The following is a 23,817-nucleotide window of genomic DNA, read 5'->3' as shown; positions in this document are numbered from 1 at the left end:
TCTGCTTGGTTTGTTGGGTGCTGTTGTGGGCTGGGAGAGGGGAGGGGTTGAAGACCTGGAGACAAAGGAAGTAGAAAGAGAGAGGAGGGGACAGAAAAGTAGGCAGTTGGGAGAGAATGTAAAGTCCAGTGTACCCAGCCGTGATGGATTAGCATTTAAGAAAACAAAGGGAAACACCTAAGGAAGTTTAGGCTTCCTGGAGGCAGATGGGAGTTTTTCTCCTGGCCAATAACTAGCCATTTCTGACAACTGACAGTAGTTTTCACCATTGAGAAGTGGGATCAACCTGTGAACACCACCTTAAGACCTAAGCCCGAGAATTTCTGGTTCTCTTTGGTTTCTGGCTTTTGAAGAAGTAACAGGGTTTCAGTTCAGCCTCCTCCTCCCCCCACCCAGGCCGGAGAAGGCTGCGGGGGGGAGCAGGGCTGGCCAGAGTTGTACTCTTCCCGGGGAGGATGGAGAGTGTGAAGTGTCAGGAGCCCCTTCTCGGAGGGCTCGCTGGGCCTTGCACAGCAGGCCTGCTGGGCCAGGCCGGTCCCTGGCTCGGCTGCAGTTTCTGCCACTGCTGAGTTTCACCAGAGACTGCTGAGTAAAGAGAAGAAAGCCATTGACCTGCAGCGCGCTGAGACAGTGGCCACACTCTCCAGAGCAGCCATGAAAAATCTTCCATCGCAGACAGCTCCAGCCGCCGCTCCGGCAGAGATCACAAGAGCATCTACAAGGCCTGGGCAAGATTTGAACCCTTTCACTACCCAGATGAGACTTGCAGGTTAGTCGTTTTTTATTTTTTTCAGAGAGAGGGGAAGAGAGAGCGTGATCAACAGGTAAAGAGGCAACACAAACTATCAAAGACAGTGAAAAAAGGAATTAAGCTAGAGATGGGAGAGAGAAATAAGGAGATGCTTTAATAAGCTGAAATATTCTTTTGCTAAAACTACTGAGATGGACAATAGTGTTCATGAGTTTCTGAATTAAATTTATATTAAATTAAATTAAATTAATTTTATATTTTATATTTTATATTTTATATTTTATATTTTATATTTTATATTTTATATTTTATATTTTATATTTTATATTTTATTTTATATTAACTATAAATTAAATTTATATTTAATTTTAATTAATGAAAGAGTATTTGGGGGGGAATAGAGTATTTCAAAGTGTGGATTTAAGCAAATAGTGAAGTAGTTGTGATCTTATGTGATGCTGGAACAGAAATGGAGAAGTGAGAGTTGTTAAAAATTTGCAGCCTTTAAGAGGCAAAGAGAAAACTTGTGGTTCCAGAAATGCTTACAGAGACAGATGAAGAGAACTTTTGCCTTTGAATAACTCATCCTTGAAATGACACCCCCTCTTGACTCATTAGCCCATAACACACCTCAGAGTGGTGTGAAATGGGAGGAGAGAACTGATGGCAGAGTTCTCCGGGTGGCTGCCATCAGAAAAATAGAAAACCATTAGAAAAAGTTTTTCTTCTGAAAAACTCCATAAATCAGCAGAAGAGAACTTCTTTTTCTCTACAAAGACTGATGAAGCGACTATAGCAAAGCTGGGACTGTTTTAACCACCAAGGTTTTGTCTCTATGTTGTCATGTGAACAAGACAATGGTTGTGTGGTAAAGAAAAAGAGTTCTAGAAGTTCTAGTCTGGTTTCTTATTCTTGTAGTTAGGTTAAGAAACCTTCTTTGTTCCTTGTAAGTTTTAGGCCTGTTTTGCTCTTGTTCTAACCCATATCTCACGGCAAGAAATAAGTAAGTTTTCTAGTGATTTTTTAGCTGATGCTTTAAAACCACAACAGGCTTAGAATGATAATGTGCAGTCACCATCATTGGCAACTATCATTGCAATATCTTTCCTTTTACCAGGGGGAATGGCTGCCATAAATGCGAAAAATATAGCTCATCTTGCCTGTTGGGGAGAAAAACAGCTTAATTTGAATTTGAAAATGTTGAGTGAGTTGCTAACTGATGTTGATGGTATTAGGCATGCTATCTTGCAAAATCACGCAGCTATAGATTTTTTGTTGTCAGCACAGATGCAGGTGTGAAGATTTTGAAGATTTCTGACTGGCTTGCTAGGGTAGGTTTAAAGGGTTGGTGGCAGACCTTGATCAAGGGGGCAATAATGTTACTGCTTGTATTTCTAGGTTTTATGCTGATTCTTCCTTGTTTGTTACAAGGCCTTCAACAAATGATGCACAATTTAGTTACTCCAATTTTTAAGAAGAGAGGGGGAGATGTAAGAGTCTGGGCTGTGTTAGAACAAATTTGACCATAAAGAGGAACCCTTAAGAACAAGAGCAGGGTTATCAGACAGGGAAGGGACAGTCGTAGTCAGCAAGAGAACACAAAGAAAGAGCTAAACAGGATGAGAAATAGAGAAATTGAACAAGTTGTGGTCCGGTATACGCAAATGTAATTATCCAATAAGAATGCTTCTAATGGTGTGTGAACAGCTGTAACACTATTTTAGGGATGGTGAAGCACTACATGACTCTCTCAGCTGCATTGTCCAAGAAAGCAAAGTTCATTGTTCTTAATCTTCTTTTATACACATGTTCGAGAAGGTCTGAGAGGTAAAACTCTCCTTGGCCATTAAAGCAACACATCCACCATCATTGGTTAAGTGGAACACCACCCCTCGCCTAAACAATACCTGTAGGTTGTTGTCCTTTACCAAGCACTGTTTGGATTCTTTCTCATGCTTTCTCAGGCCAAAGTGAGAAGCCTCTGTGACTTAGTCTCACACTTAGTTTCTGTTCCCTGCTTACGTTTTACAATTAAGTGACAACGAACAACACATGCAGTCAATTGTAGGAGAAATACTCGTGTGTATAGATTTGTGTACAGTATAAATGTACCCAAACTTAGAGAATAAATGAATGATCCTATCATCATATTGGTGCTGTGTCGTTCCTGTTCCCACATGAAGAAATGCAAGCCCCGACAATCAATTAATTGGATAAGACCTTATTTGGGACTTACCAATTCACAATTGCAACCACATTTAGAAATGTTAAAGGGGTCAGAAAACCCTACTGATACCCGTGAGTTGACCCCAGAAGCCCTTTTTGTTCCTGAATTGGTTGTCAAAGCTTTGCTTGGGAAATTTGTCTCTCGCATTGACCTATTGGCACAAATAGTACGATTATTTGTTTTGATTGATAACAATGACTTCTTTTGCAATTCTTGTGCAATGGAGTGATCAGTGGGAAGATCCTTTACGTATGTTAGAATGGTTATTTTTACCTTTTCTATCTATAAAAACTGCCCCTGGTCTTTTTGAATTAATTGCTGAACTTATTAAGTCTCCTAAACAACGTGTTGGATTGACTGGTCAAGATCCTGAAAGAATTGTTTTGCCTCTTCAGAACTGGTATTTTGAGTGGTGCTGTGCCAACAGTTCTTGGCAAGCTGTGATAACTTACAAGCTGCTATGCTTACGTTACAAGCTGCTATGGCTGCTTTTACAGGGCAGGTGTCTTATCATTTACCAAGTCACCCTTCATTGAGATTTTTTCAGCAAGTACCAGTTGGCCAAAAGCAGTTAAGTATGGAAAGCCCTGTAGATGGACCCAGTGCTTTTACAGATGGCTCTGGAAAACCAGAAAAAGCTGCAGTTGCATTGAAAATCAATGGTAATTGGCAACCTGTGGTGAAATATCAAACTGGTTCACTGCAAATTGTTGAACTGAGAGCCACGGCCACTGCATTTCAATTGTTCCCTCAAACTGTAAATATTGTGACAGATTCTGCCTATGGAGCAAATTCGACCGGAAAATTAGATAAAGTTGTTTTATCTGAAATTGATCACGCACCTTTATTTGATGTGTTGGTGGAATTGTGGGATACAATTCAGCAACGCACTGAATCATATTTTGTGATGCATATTCACAGTCAGACTTCTCTCCCGGGGTTTTTCACTGAAGGAAATGATGATGCTCTTGTTGCCAATGTTGCCTTAATGGCTCCTCACCACAGGCAACAAGCTATCTTATCTCATCCATTTTACCATCAAGGTTTTCAAGCATTACCATGACAATTTGGTCTTAGTAACAATGATGCTCGTTCAATGATTGTTGTATCAACCCTGACAGTCACGGTTCATGTGTTCCTATGCATTATGGGACCAAGCCCAGAGGGTTGCAAGTGTTGCAACTTTGGCAGACAGACATAACTCAGTGTAAGAGACGGTCCGAAGATTCTGTCATCTGTCTCACAACCCTCTCAAGGACAGAGACTGAGACCCCGAATATCACAAGGGACTTGGTTTAGGGGTTTGGGCCTAGCTGAGGTGGATGTTTGCTAAGTGATTGTTTGCAGGTGGTTGCACGCTACACTGCCCTCGCTCCTGCTGGTGAGCAAAGACTTGCAAGACGTGGTTTGCTTTGCACCCTACACCTCCCCCTGCACAATGGAATTCATCACAATGATCATCAATCTCCTCTGGTTCTGGCCCTGTGCCCCTTGCTTTGTAAAAGACTAGAAAATCACACCCCAAATTTACCTTCCTTTGAGATCTCCCCAACGGACAGAAGACTCTGCGTCGGTGGACGGCTGAGTGGACTTTGACGTTGGCAGCTATAATTTCCTTACTCTCTTTTCCTTATGCTTTGCTTTCTCCTCTTTTCCCTCTATCGCATATGAGTGCTGATGAGCACTCTATTGAGTGTGTTTTGCTGTTGAAGTCCTTGGTTTAAGTCCCTGATAATCTTTTGTACACTAAGATCGAATAAAAGAACCACATCACGAATCCCACCTTGCGGATCGTGACACTCAGACTGATGAGTTTGGGAGACTAAAGCATGTACATGTCTATTGATACTTTTCTCACTTTGCTATTGTAGCAACTGCACATGCAGGAGAAAAAGCTTTGGATGTTATTTGTCATTTTCAAAGAGCATTTTCAATTCTAGGAGTACCTCAAAAAATAAAAACTGATAATGGATCTTGTTCTATATCTCAGAAAACACAAGATTTTTTGGCTGCATGGGGAATTGTATATGATACAGGTATTCTTCATTCTTCTACTGGACAAGCTATGGTTGAACATGCCTATGGCACTCTGAAGCATCAGCTTCAAAAAGAAAAAAGGCGAATGCAAGGAGAAACTGCCCAGGCACGACTGCACAAAGCAGTTTATGCGTTAAACTTTTTATCCTATAGGGAGAAAACTTTTGACCTCCTTTATTTCCTCATTTCTCTACTTTGATTTCAAAATCCGAGTTGCAAAAGCCTGCTCGGGTGCAGGTGAGGTGTTGTAATGCAGTTAGAAAAGATGGTATGACCCAAAGAATATACCCCCAAAAATGTAGAATTGTAAGCTTCTTTCCCTTATCTCTTTCTCCCCAGTTCCCTTTATTGGTTGTGTGAATGTAAGCCACCCTCTTCCCCCTGCCTTCAAGAAGGGGTGCTTATCGATACCTCCTCCTCTTTCCCTCCTGCTCTTCTCCACGGGACCCCAAGAAATAAAACTGCACTTGCATCTCAGCTAAGGGAAAGGGCCTCGTTTTTAAGTTCTTCTTTTCTATGCTATACTATCTCCCCTGTTTCCCTGGCTCCAGCTGGGTGGACAGTGGTAACAGAGAAGCAGGGGACATAGAAATTATAGCAGAGAGGGATTTGGGAAGTGGCCAATGGAGTGGTGCTGTAGATTTAATAACCTAGGGAAAGGGTTATGCTTGTGTTTGCACAGAAAATGCACCACGCTGGATTCCTGCTCATTGTGTCAAGCCTTCTTTGGAGCACACAGGAAGGAACAGGATGGATGGCTTTGCAGCCAAAACAGAACATGTGAGTGACACTGGCTAAAGCCGTACATCAGGATACTCTGTGTTTAGCAATCGCCAGTCCTGAAAATCCGTGCTCTACATGTCTTGTTGGTGTTCCTCCTAACAACTGGCCTTGTCCCTCACAAGCTTTTAATTGTAAATCAAGAAATCCTGTACATAATGGAGACTCCTGGGATAGCATTTAGGCCCTCTTGTCTCAGGTTACAGCTGAGCCACAAGAACTAGAATTGCTAGGATCATTGCAAATGGATGCTTGTGTAATGTTTAGTTACAGGGACAAAGACAAGACCACATGGGGGTTACCTCAGAATGTAAATGCAACCTTAGACGTATCTAGAAATGCAAGCTGATGGTGTAACTCTACCTCATGCTGTACATCACGTGCCTCTAATGTGCCTTTGCAGCTGCCAAAGGGTGTGTTTTTAATCTGTGGTGATCGTGCTTGGTTTGGTATTGCAAGTAAAATAACAGGAGGTCCCTGCAGGTTGGGGCAATTGATCTTATTGACACCCAAGAGAACAATGATAGATCAAGAGGTAAGAACATGATCACCTTGACACACACATTTACTTCTCAGTGTCAGGATGATGTGGCCTTTTGGGGACCTGGTTCTCTTATTTCTGCATCTGTTTTGGCACCTGGAGTGGCTGCTGCTCACACTTTAACCTCAGTGCATAGACTTGGTTGTTGGCTAGCCAAACAAAGCAATGACACATCTGTAGCTTTAAGTGGGTTGTTAATGGATGTAGATAGCATTAGACATGCCACTTTGCAGAATGGAGCCACTGTGATTTTCTGTTATTGGCACATGGTCATGGATGTCAGGATTTTGAAGGAATGTGTTGTATGAATTTATCAGATCACAGTGAATCAATCTACAAAAGCACTGCAAACTTGAAAGGGAGAGTTAATTACACGTGAATGAAGGATAGATAGATGATCTTTTCAAGGGCTGGGCCATCACTGGGTGGCTTGGATCTTTGTTGAAGACTGGATTGCTAATCTTGTTAGTGATTGTAATTATTGCTTTGTGTCTCCCCTGCATGCTTGGATTTTAGCAAAGGGCCCTGCAAAAATCCTTGACAGCTGTGTTTGTAGCTCAAATACAAAAAGGGGGAAGTGTGGCTGGGCTTAGCAGCTGGTCTGCAGGCTCATCAATTGGGTTAGCAGAAGAAAAAATTGATAAAATACAAGTTTATCCATAGCAAGGAAGAAAGCAAGGCCTTTAGCATGGAAACCAATAAAATAGATACATAAGGGATATTTGCAGTTAGGGGGGAGTTATGCCTTAGGAGAGCATATGTGCCTTAATAATCTCTTGTAAGCTCTTGCCAATTAATTATTGACATTAATTGCTTTGTACCAATAAAATACAATGAGCTATTGCTTTGTCCAATGAATATAATGAGCTGTTTTGATATAACTAATGACTTCAGACCACGTTTTGTTAAGGGTGTAAACTTGAGATCATGTAATAAAGAGGAGCCATTGTTGTCTCTGCTCAAGAGTGCGTGGGTGGCTGGGTGTGTGTTGTGTGTCTGTCTCTACAATGATACAAGGTGACCTCCAGAAGTGCCTCCAAGCTGACCCAGACTGAGATTCTGTGACTCTCAGAATAAAACAGGTTGCAGTTTCCTAAGGACAAATGAAAAAGCTCCACATATGGCAGGATTCTCCTGCCCTCACCAAAGTGGATTATGTCACATGTCTCCCTTCTGCAGACTCCTCCCTGGAGTGACAATGTCCCTCAGTGCCACTCCTTGAGGCTGAGAGAAATCTTTGCCCATGATCATTGGTCTGGGTGATCAATCTCAAATTAAGAATTGGTTTTGCTGGCTTGAATAGAATTGCTTCAAAGTTGCTTCAAATATAATGCACTATACTGGAAATTATAATTATATACTCTGTACTGGGGAGTACGTAATTCAGACAAAGATCTTTTAGTTTAATTGTGATCATAACAACCTATTTATTTGTCTATAAATACATCCTACATCCTATGGAACGCAGTTGTATAAAGGTTCACTTACACCTATAACTATCACTTACACCTATAACTATTAGTTATTAAACATAAACTATTGACAAATACTAAGGCTAAGACGAAATCGAATTGCACTCTGGCTCCTCTCTGAGAAGTTTAGGGAGCAAGGAGATCCCTTCTGCTCCTTGTGACTCAAGGGGAGTGTCTCATGCCTGCTCCCTGCACAGCTCTCCAGGTGGTGCTGTCGGTCTCGGGCCAGCTGTGACTGCAGCAGGGACACCTGAAAGAGGCACAAGGCCCGGCTCAGACAAGCCCACGCTGGCAGCAGCATCCACAGCCCCACGGTACCGGCTGTCAGGGCAGACACAGCCTCCAACTGCAGCCCTCACCAACACTGCCCTTGGGGAAGGGGAAAGGAACAGGCTCCCAGACTGGCCCTGAACAGAGCTCAGATGATCAACAAGTCCAGTCCAAGGCTGCCAAACCCTTCCCAGTACATCCCTCAGCCCCCACAGGTCTAGCAGAGTGAGTTCCAACAGCCGTGAGGAACCCAACTCTGATTTCCAAAGGACACATTTGGGCCACTGACCCCTTGCTCCACAGGCTGTGCATCAGCAGGAGGGCTACTGCCCTCCTGAGCTGCTGGAGGTCTCTTCTCTTTGAGAAGTCAACGTATTTTGCTGGTCAGACTTGGGGACACGCGACGTAAGAGAGTGTGGTGGGAACACTCTCCTAAAAGTTCTGATTCTTCTCCCTTCAGGTTCCACCTGCACATTGGATGGGAGAAAGGGTCACAGAAATCCGTTAGCAAACATGGAGCAAAAGAACCTCTGGACATCAAGGCAAGATCTCTGCTCTGAGACCCTGAATTGCACCAGACAACACTGGGGGCAAAAAGCTCTCGCTGGGGGCTGCGCAAGAGAGGCCAGTGTGTGTCCAGGGACACGGGGCCAGGGAGGGAGACAGCGCAGTGAAGGCGCCTTTGAGCAAGCCATGGGCTGCTGCAAGAGACAGAACAAACCAAAGGGTGTGCCCACAGCAGGGACAGGGAGAGGCAAGGAAACAAGCAGGGGACAGCAAAGCACTGCCTGGGCAAACGTGCTGTGTTCCAGAGGAGCCTGAGGCTCTGTGGAGGCACAGAAGGCCCATTTTACCTGCTCAAAAGTTCTCCTGGGCTCAGTGGTTAGTTCAGGCGCCTCTGTCTTTTCCTCTGCGGATGCAAGCGGTTGCAGAGGTTCCAGCCTGGTCTGTGAGACACATAACAGCTGCTCCTCTTGTGCTCCAACAGCCTGCTGGGGATTCAGAGGGGAGATGATTGCCTTATTTCAAACACCACAAGAGCTGTCCCTCAGAAATCTCCATCTTGGGAAGCATCCTCGAGGCACCAGCAGTGCAGCTGCTGCTGTTCAGATCTCTTGGTACAAAATTCTGCTGGGTTTAGTCCATCGCCCTGCTCACCTGCTCCATTCCTTCCCACACCAAATCCAAATCCCCACGTGTTGCCTCCCCTTGTGTGAGCACAGGAGAAGCAGCTCCCCATGTCCAGCATTTGGCCTGCAGCTGATTTGAACAGCAAACTCCAGAGCTGTAGCAGTCATTCTGGGCGTGCCAGGAAACAATCTGGCAGTCAATGGTCTCTGGCTGGGGCCAGGCAGACAGACAAGGCTGCCTGCTGCAGCCTGGGCTGCTTTGCCCAAGCAGGCCTGGACTGACAGGGATATAGAGTTCCACTTCTTTATGGGAAATATCACTGGAATTCTTCAGGGACATTGGAGTGGACTGAAGGTCAGTGCCTGTGCCTACCTGGAGATGAGACTGGCCTATGCTGTTGTCAGGAGATTTCCTCTCCAGGATTACGAAGTTTATCTTAAAAGTCCCTTTGGCCATTTCTCTCTTCCTCTGTGCCCAAGTCTGGAGTTGTCCATTCTCTGTCCCTTTGATTTCTTCTCTTCCTCTCTTCTTCAAGGCAGCAGCAGTCCCATGGTCCAACTCTTCTTGCATGTCTTCCCTCTCCACTTCCAATTCCTGGCTTATCTTCTTCCGACTCTGTGCGTCAGGTGCACCCATTCCCTTCTTCTTTTCCAGGTCTCTCAGCTGCTGTTCGTACAATTCCCGTTCATGCTGCCAAAACAGGGAGAAGAAAACTCACTCTTTGCTTCTCCTGGTTTGCTTCTCATACCACATCTGGACTCCTGCTGCAGGGGCAGGCACATGCTGCCCCTCTCTCTCTGCCTCTCGCGGTGCTGCAGACCTTGGCTGGGCCCCCCTTGACGCTGCCTCTTTCCCAGCTCGCTCAGCCCATCCCAGCTTCCTTTCTGCCCTTCCCCGACCTCTGGCAGCTCCACTCCCGTGTTCCTTTGGGCACGAGCTGCCAGAACTGCAGCCAGGATTTCAAGTCAATGCTAAGCAAAATTTAGGCAGTGCCACAAGGATGAGCTCTCCATCAGCAAGGAAGAGCAAACATCCTCAGCATTTCATTCCAAGGGCTTGGGGCAACAGGAGTGGTTTTCCAACACTCCTGTGTAGAGTTTCCATGGCAGCATCCCCGAGAGCCCCACTGCCCTCTCTTGCAGCACCAATGGCCAGATCAGGCTGTCATTCCCTGCTGCCACTCAGGACGAGTTGTCCCCTTGCAGGCACACGTCCTTATCTGCATCAGCACTTGGCTTTCCTCTCTTCTCTCCCCACTGCCTGCTCTCACATGGCCATGGCCAAACACCTTTCAATCAACAGCAAACTTGGTCTTCTCACCCCTCCTGCCAGCTCCACATATTTAGAAATCTGAACATGGATTTGGACACCAGAAATTGCCCAAACCATGCAATGTCAATGGAGACAGTGTGGCCATTGAGAACTAAAGCTTCCTGGGCCACAGAACTCCAGCATGGAGGAAAATCAGCAGCCTCAGTGCTAACTGGCTTTGACATGATTACAACATCATTTCCTCTTTATTCAGAAGAATGAAATTAGGAAAGTTAAACTGGAAAGAGGTGCTCCTTTGAACTGGTAACGCAAGGTACAAACATAGCTAGGAAATGGCCCTTTGTGGCATCTGCCATTCTCACCAGCACATCCTTCCTTTCCTTCTCCTGACTCTCCAGTTTCCTCCGAAGATATTCCATCTCCTGACGAACAGTCACAGCCTCTTTCTTCAGGGCAGTGGCCTCTTCCTTCAGGCCCGTTCTTAGAAAGATTTTCTGGTGTTCTGCCCTCCATACTGCTGCAGGAGGGAAAGGGAAAGAGAAGGGGGAAAGCAAAGTAAAGTAAACTGATGGCCATCCTGCAGAGACAACAGCACTGTCTTCTCTGCCTGACTGGGTTTGCCAAGTCTTAAGCCCACAAGAGCTTTCAAAACTGAGAGAAATGAAGGAAACTTCCAGGCAGAGAAAAAAGCAGGAATGGCAGGGGCAAGGTTCAGAGGAATAGCAACGTGTGTTTGCTCTTGGCCTTGTGCAGAGTGAACAATCCAAGAGAGACAAAGCAGCTGGGATGTCTGTGCAGCCCTGCTCCAGAGGGGCCAATAGCCTGGAGGCTCTGGCAGGGCCTGGAGCTTAGGGGAATTGAGCTGAGGCATCCAGCTCCAGCTGCTTAGCACAGACACAGCACCTGAAAGGCACCAGCTGTGGATGGGATCAGCCACAGCAGAGGCAGTTGGCACTGCCAGCCGCAGCATTATTCTCAAAAAAAATCTTTCACAGGCACCTGGATGGATGAATCTCATACTGGTTGTTTTTCCTGTCTGCCATCTCTGGGCAAAGGCCTTTACCTCTCCATGGGATCAGAGATCCCCACTGGTGGAACAGGATGGGACAATGGATGGCAGAGAAGTTGTACCTTGCTGAGTTTCCTCCAACAGTGTCTGCAGCTCCTGATTGCAGGCCTTGATTTGGTTGTAGTCAGCCTGAGCCATCCTCAGCTCCATCTCCATGGCCTCACAGTGTATGGCCATGGTCTCTGCTCTTTCCTCAGAGCTCTGGAGCCTCAGACGCAGCTCAGACATCTCAACCTGCAGCACATGCACAGCGTCCCTCAAGCTCTGTTCTCCTGCTCGGGACTTTTCCAGCTCCTGCAGCAGCTCCTTCTCTCGAGTGTCCTGCTCAGCTGCCTTCTCTGTCACTGCATCCTGCAGGGCCTGGATCTGGAAGATGGATGCAGAGAGCCTCAGGGACAGGGCTGCTCCTGAGGCAGCAGAGTGGGCAGTAGGGAGAGCATTGATGGAGAAATGACTTCAGGCAGAAATACGCCAGAAACGGAAGGTGCAGAACCAAGGATTCCAGTGGAGACAAAGGTAGAGAAAACAGGGAAAGGGAGGCAAGGGGCATCCTTGAGGCTGCAGCTCTGAACACGGGCTGAACTGGCTGTGGTGGAAGTGCCCTGCCCAGCCTGCCATAGCCACGTCTGTGTCCCCACATTGCTCAGTGCCTGGCACAGGCACCAATCCTGTCAGGGACAGCACTGCTAACAGAGGGACAGAGAAGCTCCAGAGGAGTGTGCTGCTGCTTCTCCTCCCACATTTCTTGCTGGGACCCAGGAGAGAATGGGGGAAAACTTTGGCAGCAGACACCAGATCCAGTCTTGGCCTGAGGGTGCAGCAGCAGCAGCCCTGGGCAGAACACGGCGGCAGTGGATGCTGCTGGGAGGGGAAAGAGGTTGGGACTACCATGCCAAAGGTGGTGTTGTGTGTCCCTGGAGAGGAGGATGGAGTGCACAGCTTACCTGGCTGTTGAGCTCCTGCAGTTGTCCTGCACGGCTTGAAGAGAGGTGATCAGCCTGCTGAAGAGCAGAATGAAGCTGAGAGAGCTGATTGTTCAGTGCCACGTTCTTCTCTTCCAGTGATCTGAGGCACACGTTCTTTTTCTCCAGAGACAGAATCAGCCTAGAAGGGAAGCATGCAAATCATTACTAATGGTATCACATTTTATAAACTCCTAGGACTTGCTCCACCTCGGAGAAAACTGCTCTGTCCGATGAGGTTTGTCGGAACAACTTGGCTGTTTGTTCCCCCTGCAGTCACAGCCCAGCGTGTGCCCACTCTGCTCTAGTTCCTGAAAGAACAGGGAGTTCCTGCCTACATGCCCTACCTTCTATTTGAGATGGGAATGTGAACACAAACCTAACAAAATCCTACAATGAAGACATTAGGGGAGAGGATGAATTTTCCTCTGACTAACCAGGCTCCAAGGGGAAGAGCTTTGGTCAACATGGAAGAGACATTTCCTTCCCCCATCTTGTATGTCCAGGTAGGAGGAGCAGCACCCTACAGCTCCTACGTACAGGAGACGTCTGGGAAGTTCCCAGAGATTTACCAGCACCCATCCTACTTGCAGCTGGAGAAACAAAGGCCCAAGGCAGAAGTGGCAACAGAGGCTTGGAGCTCAAGCTGATGGAAGATGCAGAAACCTCCAGGCAAGCAAGAGTGCTCTGCCTTTCCTTTGTCTTCTTCTTGGAAGAAGAATCCTGTGGCACTGAAGACTGGCTTGACTTGATCAGCTGGAGGAGCCCCCCTAACCTTGCTCTGGTTTCTTGCATTCTTTGCACAGTCAGTAACACCTGTGAGTGTGGAGGGTGGCAGGGACCCTGCTTGAGCCCCTCCAGGCTCCGGGGGGCATTTTGTCAGGAACAATGCACCAGAGACATTCTTGTTTCTCGGGTGCCTCCCAGGGCAATCTGGGCTTGATCAGCACTCAGGGCCCTAAGAAGGTTCAGCCCAGCAAAGGCATCAGATGCCAGGATGATCCGATCCCAAAGGCTTCAAGTTACAGCAGCCAAGGTGGAGCTGATGGATGTATCCAGCTCCTTACACTGCAGCTCCAGCACTGTTAACACACCCACCTAACCTAACCTAACCTAACCTAACCTAACAGCAGAACACTCCCTAGAGGGAAAGAGCTAGCCCAAAAGCCTTGGTCTTCAGAAAAAATCTAACTGAAGGCTTAAAATATTAGAGAATGAACACAACATACAGATAATGAGATGTGTCTTCAGGGAGACTTCAGAATCTGCCACCTAGGAAATGCTACCAGAGCCCCAGGTAGGTGCAAAGATGGCAAAGAGGGAATGCATTCACCACAATGCAGAGTCCCACAGGCTTTCATTTACCTGTTATTTTCACTGTCTAGGAGCTGCACGAATGCTTGCAGTTCTGAATTCTGGCGTGCCACTTCTTCCCATTGTTTCCATTCCCTCTCCATTAGCTGTAGCTGCATTTGGAGCTCCTTTTTCTGATCTTCTGCCTCCTCCAGCCTCTTCTGGATGTCTTCGGTCTCCAAGATCTTCTGCCGTAACTCTTCCTGGGCTTCACTCACATCCTGCTGGGCTCTCTGGACTGTGCTTTCCTGGAACTCTCGGGAGGCTGCCAGCTGAGATGTCAACTCTTCCACCTCCAGTCAAACAGAACAAAGCAGTCAGAGGCGACAGCCACAGCCTGCCACTGTCAGCCACAGCAGAGGCCGTGAGGAAAGGGAAAGGACAACTTTCCATTTCTCCCTGTCCTGAGAGTGCCACGGCGGGTTGGATGGTTGGGGTGCCGTGACCTCCCTGAAGAAATGTCTTTAAGAAGACGGCCCAGGGGCACAGGCACGTCCCTCACCCCGTGAGTGATTTTCAGCTCAGCCCGGCAGCGGCTCTCAGGTGACGCAGAGAGAGGGACTGAGGCAGGGTGTGGCGTTCCACAGAGAACTAGCCTTTCTTGAAAGCAGGGCCCTCTGTGAAGGGAGCCAGGGACAGCAGCTCTCTCCAAGAGGGGAAAAACTTGGGTTTATGAAGAGAAGGAGAGGGGCAGGGAGAAACTAGTAACAGAGCAACTTGGTAAAGTGACAGGGGGAAAACCAATGGGATACAATAAATCAACATAGAAGTCCAAAGGTCTCTGGGTAAAACATTTCCCCTCTATGAGCAGTATCTTGCTCATAGATTAGCTCTCCAGGGGAGTGCCACAACTCTTGCTGGCCGACTCCTCAGCCCCCACATGAGAGCACCAGATTCACAATGGATATGGACAACTTGGTTAAGTCTCTAAGTGGCCCGCTATGGGCACCTGAAAAAGCACCTCCCAAAAACCAAGAAGAGGCCAGCAGGAGTCCATGCTGATGGTTGCTGGCCAACAGCCCAGAGGACTGGCCCAGCTGTCCAGGGGGCAGCAGCTGAGATTCAGCAGAGCACTGAGTGTCCTTCAGAGCAGCTGCCATGGAGCCCCCACAGCATGAGGCAGCCCCAGGGATCACCCCATCAGCTGCTGCTCTGCCATGGAAAAGCAAGAAGGCCACAGACTCCTCCCTGGGTGACTGCAGTGCCACTGCTGTTTCACTCACCTGCTTTTGTAGAGCATCCCTCTGCCCAAGGAGGACATTCATCTCCTCTCTGATGCCCTCAAGTTCTTCCTTGTGCCTCCTCTGCCCTGCCTGCATTTCATTGTGAGCTTCCTGCAGCTCAGCCTGTAGCTTTGCCTTGATGGTCTGGAACAAAATTTAGAGTAACTTCCTTCAGCTACTTCTTGTGGCTTCTCAACCCAGCTCTGCTTGTACTGCCAGCCCTCCTTCCTGGGGCTGAGCTCTGGAGCTTACCAGGCTCTGTGCTCCCAGAGCCTGAGGAATCCCTTGCCCCCTCACTCCCAGGAGCTGCCTTTTGTGCCCTTGTCCCTGCCCTGCACTCCATTCCCTGCCTACTCAGACTTACCTGTCCCTTCTCTTGCTGCTCTTTCACCTCCTGCCTGAGCTGCTGGACCTGCTGGCACGCTTGGCTGAGGTCTCCTCGAGTTTGGAGCAGTGCCTCAGTTAAAGCCCTCTTCTCATTCTGCCCTTCCTGCAGCACCTGCACAGAAGCAAAGAGCAGAGGGTTTCACACTTCTCTGCAACACCTGTGTGGCAAGAGGCAAAGACGGATGGGCTCACGCGCCCTCAGAGCACTTGGCTGCTGCTCCCCTGGGCCACTGTCTGCCCCGAGGAGCCACAGCTGCCCAGGAAGTGACTTAAAACACAGCCCAGAAGACATCTCTGGGTTACTCTTCAGAAATATTCCAGACAAGTCGTTAAATAGATTTTTCTCATCCTTCTCAGCATTCCTCGGAAGCCCTGTGCAGAGCCAGCCAGTGCCACCTCGCAGGCAGCCAGAGGACAAGGAGCACCTGTGCTCTGGGCTCAAAGGTTCACAGCATCTGCCCTATGCAGCTCTGATACCCTGGGCTGCAAAAGCCTCTGCCACTGTTACCTTGGAGCTGCTGTGTCAGGCCCTGCTGCCTTGCCTGGGACCAGACAGCTCCTTGCCAACAAACATCCCTACTCCAAACTCCATGTTGTGACACAAAAATACTGCATCTTCCACAGCTGCCAATACAATTTACTCTAAGCACCAGCAGTGCAGCTGCTGCTGCTCAGATCTCTTGGTACAAAACTCTGCTGGGTTTAGTCCATCGCCCTGCTCACCTGCTCCATTCCTTCCCACACCAAATCCAAATCCCCACGTGTTGCCTCCCCTTGTGTGAGCACAGGAGAAGCAGCTCCCCATGCCCAGCATTTGGCCTGCAGCTGATTTGAACAGCAAACTCCAGAGCTGTAGCAGTCATTCTGGGCGTGCCAGGAAACAATCTGGCAGTCAATGGTCTCTGGCTGGGGCCAGGCAGACAGACAAGGCTGCCTGCTGCAGCCTGGGCTGCTTTGCCCAAGCAGGCCAGGACTGACAGGGATATAGAGTCCCACTTCTTTATGGGAAATATCACTGGAATTCTTCAGGGACATTGGAGTGGACTGAAGGTCAGTGCCTGTGCCTACCTGGAGATGAGACTGGCCTATGCTGTTGTCAGGAGATTTTCTCTCCAGGATTACGAAGTTTTTCTTCAAAGTCCCATTGGCCATTTCTCTCTTCCTCTGTGCCCAAGTCTGGAGTTGTCCATTCTCTGTCCCTTTGATTTCTTCTCTTCCTCTCTTCTTCAAGGCAGCAGCAGTCCCATGGTCCAACTCTTCTTGCATGTCTTCCCTCTCCACTTCCAATTCCTGGCTTATCTTCTTCCGACTCTGTGCGTCAGGTGCACCCATTCCCTTCTTCTTTTCCAGGTCTCTCAGCTGCTGTTCGTACAATTCCCGTTCATGCTGCCAAAACAGGGAGAAGAAAACTCACTCTTTGCTTCTCCTGGTTTGCTTCTCATACCACATCTGGACTCCTGCTGCAGGGGCAGGCACGTGCTGCCCCTCTCTCTCTGCCTCTCGCGGTGCTGCAGACCTTGGCTGGGCCCCCCTTGATGCTGCCTCTTTCCCAGCTCGCTCAGCCTATCCCAGCTTCCTTTCTGCCCTTCCCCGACCTCTGGCAGCTCCACTCCCATGTTCCTTTGGGCACGAGCTGCCAGAACTGCAGCCAGGATTTCAAGTCAATGCTAAGCAAAATTTAGGCAGTGCCACAAGGATGAGCTCTCCATCAGCAAGGAAGAGCAAACATCCTCAGCATTTCATTCCAAGGGCTTGGGGCAACAGGAGTGGTTTTCCAACACTCCTGTGTAGAGTTTCCATGGCAGCATCCCCGAGAGCCCCACTGCCCTCTCTTGCAGCACCAATGGCCAGATCAGGCTGTCATTCCCTGCTGCCACTCAGGACGAGTTGTCCCCTTGCAGGCACACGTCCTTATCTGCATCAGCACTTGGCTTTCCTCTCTTCTCTCCCCACTGCCTGCTCTCACATGGCCAAGGCCAAACACCTTTCAATCAACAGCAAACTTGGTCTTCTCACCCCTCCTGCCAGCTCCACATATTTAGAAATCTGAACATGGATTTGGACACCAGAAATTGCCCAAACCATGCAATGTCAATGGAGACAGTGTGGCCATTGAGAACTAAAGCTTCCAGGGCCACAGAACTCCAGCATGGAGGAAAATCAGCAGCCTCAGTGCTAACTGGCTTTGACAGGACTACAACATCATTTCCTCCTTATTCAGAAGAATGAAATTAGGAAAGTTAAACCGGAAAAAGGTGCTCCTTAGAACTGGTAACACAAGGTGCAAACATAGCTAGGAAATGGCCCTTTGTGGCATCTGCCATTCTCACCAGCACATCCTTCCTTTCCTTCTCCTGACTCTCCAGTTTCCTCCGAAGATATTCCATCTCCTGACGAACAGTCACAGCCTCTTTCTTCAGGGCAGTGGCCTCATCCTTCAGGCCCGTTCTTAGAAAGATTTTCTGGTGTTCTGCCCTCCATACTGCTGCAGGAGGGAAAGGGAAAGAGAAGGGGGAAAGCAAAGTAAAGTAAACTGATGGCCATCCTGCAGAGACAACAGCACAGTCTTCTCTGCCTGACTAAGCCCACAAGAGCTTCCAAAACTGAGAGAAATGAAGGAAACTTCCAGGCAGAGAAAAAAGCAGGAATGGCAGGGGCAAGGTTCAGAGGAATAGCAACGTGTGTTTGCTCTTGGCCTTGTGCAGAGTGAACAATCCAAGAGAGACAAAGCAGCTGGGATGCCTGTGCAGCCCTGCTCCAGAGGGGCCAATAGCCTGGAGGCTCTGGCAGGGCCTGGAGCTTAGGGGAATTGAGCTGAGACATCCAGCTCCAGCTGCTTAGAACAGACACAGCACCTGAAAGGCACCAGCCGTGGATGGGATCAGCCACAGCAGAGGCAGTTGGCACTGCCAGCCGCAGCATTGTTCTCAAGAAAAATCTTTCACAGGCACTTGGATGGATAAATCTCATACTGGTTGTTTTTCCTGTCTGCCATCTCTGGGCAAAGGCCTTTACCTCTCCATGGGATCAGAGATCCCCACTGGTGGAACAGGATGGGACAATGGATGGCAGAGAAGTTGTACCTTGCTGAGTTTCCTCCAACAGTGTCTGCAGCTCCTGATTGCAGGCCTTGATTTGGTTGTTGTCAGCCTGAGCCATCCTCAGCTCCATCTCCATGGCCTCACAGTGTGTGGCCATGGCCTCTGCTCTTTCCTCAGAGCTCTGGAGCCTCAGACGCAGCTCAGACATCTCAACCTGCAGCACATGCACAGCGTCCCTCAAGCTCTGTTCTCCTGCTCGGGACTTTTCCAGCTCCTGCAGCAGCTCCTTCTCTCGAGTGTCCTGCTCAGCTGCCTTCTCTGTCACTGCATCCTGCAGGGCCTGGATCTGGAAGATGGATGCAGAGAGCCTCAGGGACAGAGCTGCTCCTGAGGCAGCAGAGTGGGCAGTAGGGAGAGCATTGATGGAGAAATGACTTCAGGCAGAAATACACCAGAAACAGAAGGTGCAGAACCAAGGATTCCAGTGGAGACAAAGGTAGAGAAAACAGGGAAAGGGAGGCAAGGGGCATCCTTGAGGCTGCAGCTCTGAACATGAGCTGAACTGGCTGTGGTGGAAGTGCCCTGCCCAGCCTGCCATAGCCACGTCTGTGTCCCCACATTGCTCAGTGCCTGGCACAGGCACCAATCCTGTCAGGGACAGCACTGCTAACAGAGGGACAGAGAAGCTCCAGAGGAGTGTGCTGCTGCTTCTCCTCCCACATTTCTTGCTGGGACCCAGGAGAGAATGGGGGAAAACTTTGGCAGCAGACACCAGATCCAGCCTTGGCCTGAGGGTGCAGCAGCAGCAGCCCTGGGCAGAACACGGTGGCAGTGGATGCTGCTGGCAGGGGAAAGAGGTTGGGACTACCATGCCAAAGGTGGTGTTGTGTGTCCCTGGAGAGGAGGATGGAGTGCACAGCTTACCTGGCTGTTGAGCTCCTGCAGTTGTCCTGCACGGCTTGAAGAGAGGTGATCAGCCTGCTGAAGAGCAGAATGAAGCTGAGAGAGCTGATTGTTCAGTGCCACGTTCTTCTCTTCCAGTGATCTGAGGCACACGTTCTTTTTCTCCAGAGACAGAATCAGCCTAGAAGGGAAGCATGCAACTCATTACTAATGGTATCACATTTTATAAACTCCTAGGACCTGCACCACCTCAGAGAAAACTGCTCTGTCCGATGAGGTTTGTCGGAACAACTTGGCTGTTTGTTCCCCCTGCAGTCACAGCCCAGCATGTGCCCACTCTGCTCTAGTTCCTGAAAGAACAGGGAGTTCCTGCCTACATGGAATATCTTCTATTTGAGATGGGCATGTGAACACAAACCTAACAAAGTCCTGCAATGAAGACATTAGGGGAGAGGATGAATTTTCCTCTGACTAACCAGGCTCCAAGGGGAAGAGCTTTGGTCAACATGGAAGAGACATTTCCTTCCCCCATCTTGTATGTCCAGGTAGGAGGAGCAGCACCCTACAGCCAGGAGACGTCTGGGAAGTTCCCTGAGATTTACCAGCACCCATCCTATTTGCAGCTGGAGGAACAAAGGCCCAAGGCAGAAGTGGCAACAGAGGCTTGGAGCTCAAGCTGATGGAAGATGCAGAAACCTCCAGGCAAGCAAGAGTGCTCTGCCTTTCCTTTGTCTTCTTCTTGGAAGAAGAATCCTGTGGCACTGAAGACTGGCTTGACTTGATCAGCTGGAGGAGCCCCCCTAACCTTGCTCTGGTTTCTTGCATTCTTTGCACAGTCAGTAACACCTGTGAGTGTGGAGGGTGGCAGGGACCCTGCTTGAGCCCCTCCAGGCTCCGGGGGGCATTTTGTCAGGAACAATGCACCAGAGACATTCTTGTTTCTCGGGTGCCTCCCAGGGCAATCTGGGCTTGATCAGAACTCAGGGCCTTAAGAAGGTTCAGCCCAGCAAAGGCATCAGATGCCAGGATGATCAGATCCCAAAGGCTTCAAGTTACAGCAGCCCAGGTGGAGCTGATGGATGTATCCAGCTCCTTACACTGCAGCTCCAGCACTGTTAACACACCCACCTAACCTAACCTAACCTAACAGCAGAACACTCCCTAGAGGGAAAGAGCTAGCCCAAAAGCCTTTGTCTTCAGAAAAAATCTAACTGAAGGCTTAAAATATTAGAGAATGAACACAACATACAGATAATGAGACATATCTTCATGGAGAGTTCGGAATCTGCCACTTAGGAAATGCTACCAGAGCCCCAGGTAGGTGCAAAGATGGCAAAGAGGGAATGCATTCACCACAATGCAGAGTCCCACAGGCTTTCATTTACCTGTCATTTTCTCTCTTTAGGGAAGTCACAAAAGCATGCAGTTCTGAATTTTGGCGTGCCACTTCTTCCCATTGTTTCCATTTCTTGTCCATTAGCTGTAGCTGCATTTGGTGCTTCTTCTTCTGATCTTCTGCCTCCTCCAGCCTCTTCCGGATGTCTTCGGTCTCCAAAATCTTCTGCCGTAACTCTTCCTGGGCTTCACTCACATCTTGCTGGGCTCTCTGGACAGTGCTTTCCAGGAACTCTCGGGAGGCTGCCAGCTGAGATGTCAACTCCTCCACCTCAAGTCAAACAGAACAAAGCAGTCAGAGGTGACAGCCACAGCCTGCCACTGTCAGCCACAGCAGAGGCCGTGAGGAAAGGGAAAGGACAACTTTCCATTTCTCCCTGTCCTGAAAGCACCAGATTCACAATGGATATGGACAACAAGTCTCTAAGTGCCCCGCTATGAGCACCTAAAACAGCACCTCCCAAACCAAGAAGAGGCCAGCAGGAGTCCATGCTGATGGTTGCTGGTCAACAGCCCAGAGGACTGGCCTAGCTGTCCAGGACAGCAGCAGCTGAGATTCAGCAGAGCACTGAGTGTCCTTCCGAGCAGCTGCCATGGAGCCCCCACAGCATGAGGCAGCCCCAGGGATCACCCCATCAGCTGCTGCTCTGCCATGGAAAAGCAAGAAGGCCACAGAGTCCTCCCTGGGTGACTGCAGTGCCACTGCTGTTTCACTCACCTGCTTTTGTAGAGCATCCCTCTGCTCAAGGAGGACATTCATCTCCTCTCTGATGCCCTCAAGTTCTTCCTTGTGCCTCCTCTGCCCTGCCTGCATTTCATTGTGAGCTTCCTGCAGCTCAGCTTGCAGCTTTGCCTTGATGGTCTGGAACAAAATTTAGCGTAACTTCCTTCAGCTACTTCTTGTGGCTTCTCGACCCAGCTCTGCTTGTACTGCCAGCCCTCCTTCCTGGGGCTGAGCTCTGGAGCTTACCAGGCTCTGTGTTCCCAGAGCCTGAGGCAGCCCTTGCCCCCTCAGTCCCAGGAGCTGCCTTTTGTGCCCTTGTCCCTGCCCTGCACTCCGTTCCCTGCCTACTCAGACTTACCTGTCCCTTCTCTTGCTGCTCTTTCACCTCCTGCCTGAGCTGCTGGACCTGCTGGCACGCTTGGCTGAGGTCTCCTCGAGTTTGGAGCAGTGCCTCAGTTAAAGCCCTCTTCTCATTCTGCCCTTCCTGCAGCGCCTGCACAGAAGCAGAGCAGAGGGTTTCACACTTCCCTGCAACACCTGTGTGGCAAGAGGCAATGACGGATGGGCTCACGAGCCCTCAGAGCACTTGGCTGCTGCTCCCCTGGGCCACTGTCTGCCCCGAGGAGCCACAGCTGCCCAGGAAGTGACTTAAAACCCAGCCCAGAAGACATCTTGGGTTACTCTTCAGAAATACTCCAGACAAGTCGTTAAAATGATTTTTCTCATTCTTGTTAGCATTCCTGCTACACCCTCCCTGTGCCCACAAAAGAAAAGTCTTACAATCTCACTTTGGTACAGAACACCTACCAGCACACACCAGAAGGGGAGTGGTAAGAGAACAGTGAAGAATCTCTGAAGTATGTCTTAGGAAAACAGAACACAAGAGCAGCACTAAAACCTCAGCTTAAAGCTTATGTTTCTGCCTGGCTTCCTGAGAGAGGGCTCATTCCTGGTCCCAAAGACAGACCTGTTCACCTTTCACCTGCCCAAATTCAATGCAGCAGACATGGAGGACATGCTCCAGACAGCCCCCATAGCCTGTCATCTCCACACCTCCAGCCTTGCAAAAAATCACACCAGTTCTCCCTTCAGAACCATTACCTGTCGCTTGGCTTTTTCAAATCTGATTTGTTGTTCTTGTTGTTGGGCCTGCAGGGTGGCAACTTTCTGCTTCATGTCATACAGCATCTTCTCGTGTTCCTGCTCTCTCTTTGCCTTCTCTTCTTCCCATTGCTTCAGCATCTCCAGCAACTCTGCACGGTGTCTTTCTTGCTCATTTTTCTGAAGAGGGGAGAAAAATTTTCAAGATGAAGTCACAGGCAAGCTCCTTGCTGAAAAATGTGAAGCTTCATCCATCCCACAAACCCCAGCCTGAAAAGACAACAGCACTGGCTTTCTGCACTCCAGAAATCAATTCCTGTCAGGGAATTTAAAAGGAGGTTCAGCAGCTGCAAGAATCACAGCCTCATGGAATCATTTCTGTTGGGAAAAACCTTCACAAGCATTGGGCCCAAGCACTCACAAAAGGAGGTGTCATCTTCCCCTCCCGGAGGCCTCTGGCAGAGGACTGCTGCCCTTTCTCACCCTCAGGTTCTGCTTGTGCTAAACCTTCCCACAGGCCCAGCGTGGACAATTCAGAAGCATATTGTCCCCTACCAGGTCTTGCAGGAGCTTGTTTATTTCCATTTGCTTGGCTGTTCCCTGAAGCCTGAGGCTTTCATGCTGCTGCTCTGCTTGCAAGAGCTGCAGAGCTCTCTCTTCCTGTTCCTTTCTCCTGAGAGCTCTCTCTGCTTCCAGCTCTCGTTGGAGGAATTTGACTTGTCCTGCAAACACCACCAACAGCAGGAGTCAGAGTCTTTACTGACTTTACTGACCTCAGGCCCTTTCAGTGCCTCCAGCCCCACCACTCCTCAGAAGCCCCGTGGACAGAGGTGGCTTTACAGGGTGCTTGGCTTCTCTTGGCAGGGGTGGCACCACAAACAAAGTACACGAGGTCCTCACCTTCTACCACTGCCTTGGCCTGTGTGACTGTGAGCACTTGAGCCTCCAGATGGGTCCTGCTCATCTTCAGCTGAGATATCTGCAGCTGAGCAGCAGACAGGCTGCATCCCAGGATGTCCTTTGCTGACCTACAAGTTGCAAATACACAGAGGCATGAGTTGCTTGCTCCTGACACCCACAGCTGGTTATTCCAGGACAATGAGGCTCAAGATCCCCACACATGAGTATGGAAAATGGATCACATGGCAACTCGTCCAGAGAAGGCTCTTTTGTGCCAT

The sequence above is a fragment of the Poecile atricapillus genome, chromosome 15 (genome assembly GCF_030490865.1).
Source record: "Poecile atricapillus isolate bPoeAtr1 chromosome 15, bPoeAtr1.hap1, whole genome shotgun sequence".
NCBI classification, from domain to species: Eukaryota; Metazoa; Chordata; class Aves; order Passeriformes; family Paridae; genus Poecile; species Poecile atricapillus.
This window is presented reverse-complemented; position numbering follows the sequence as displayed.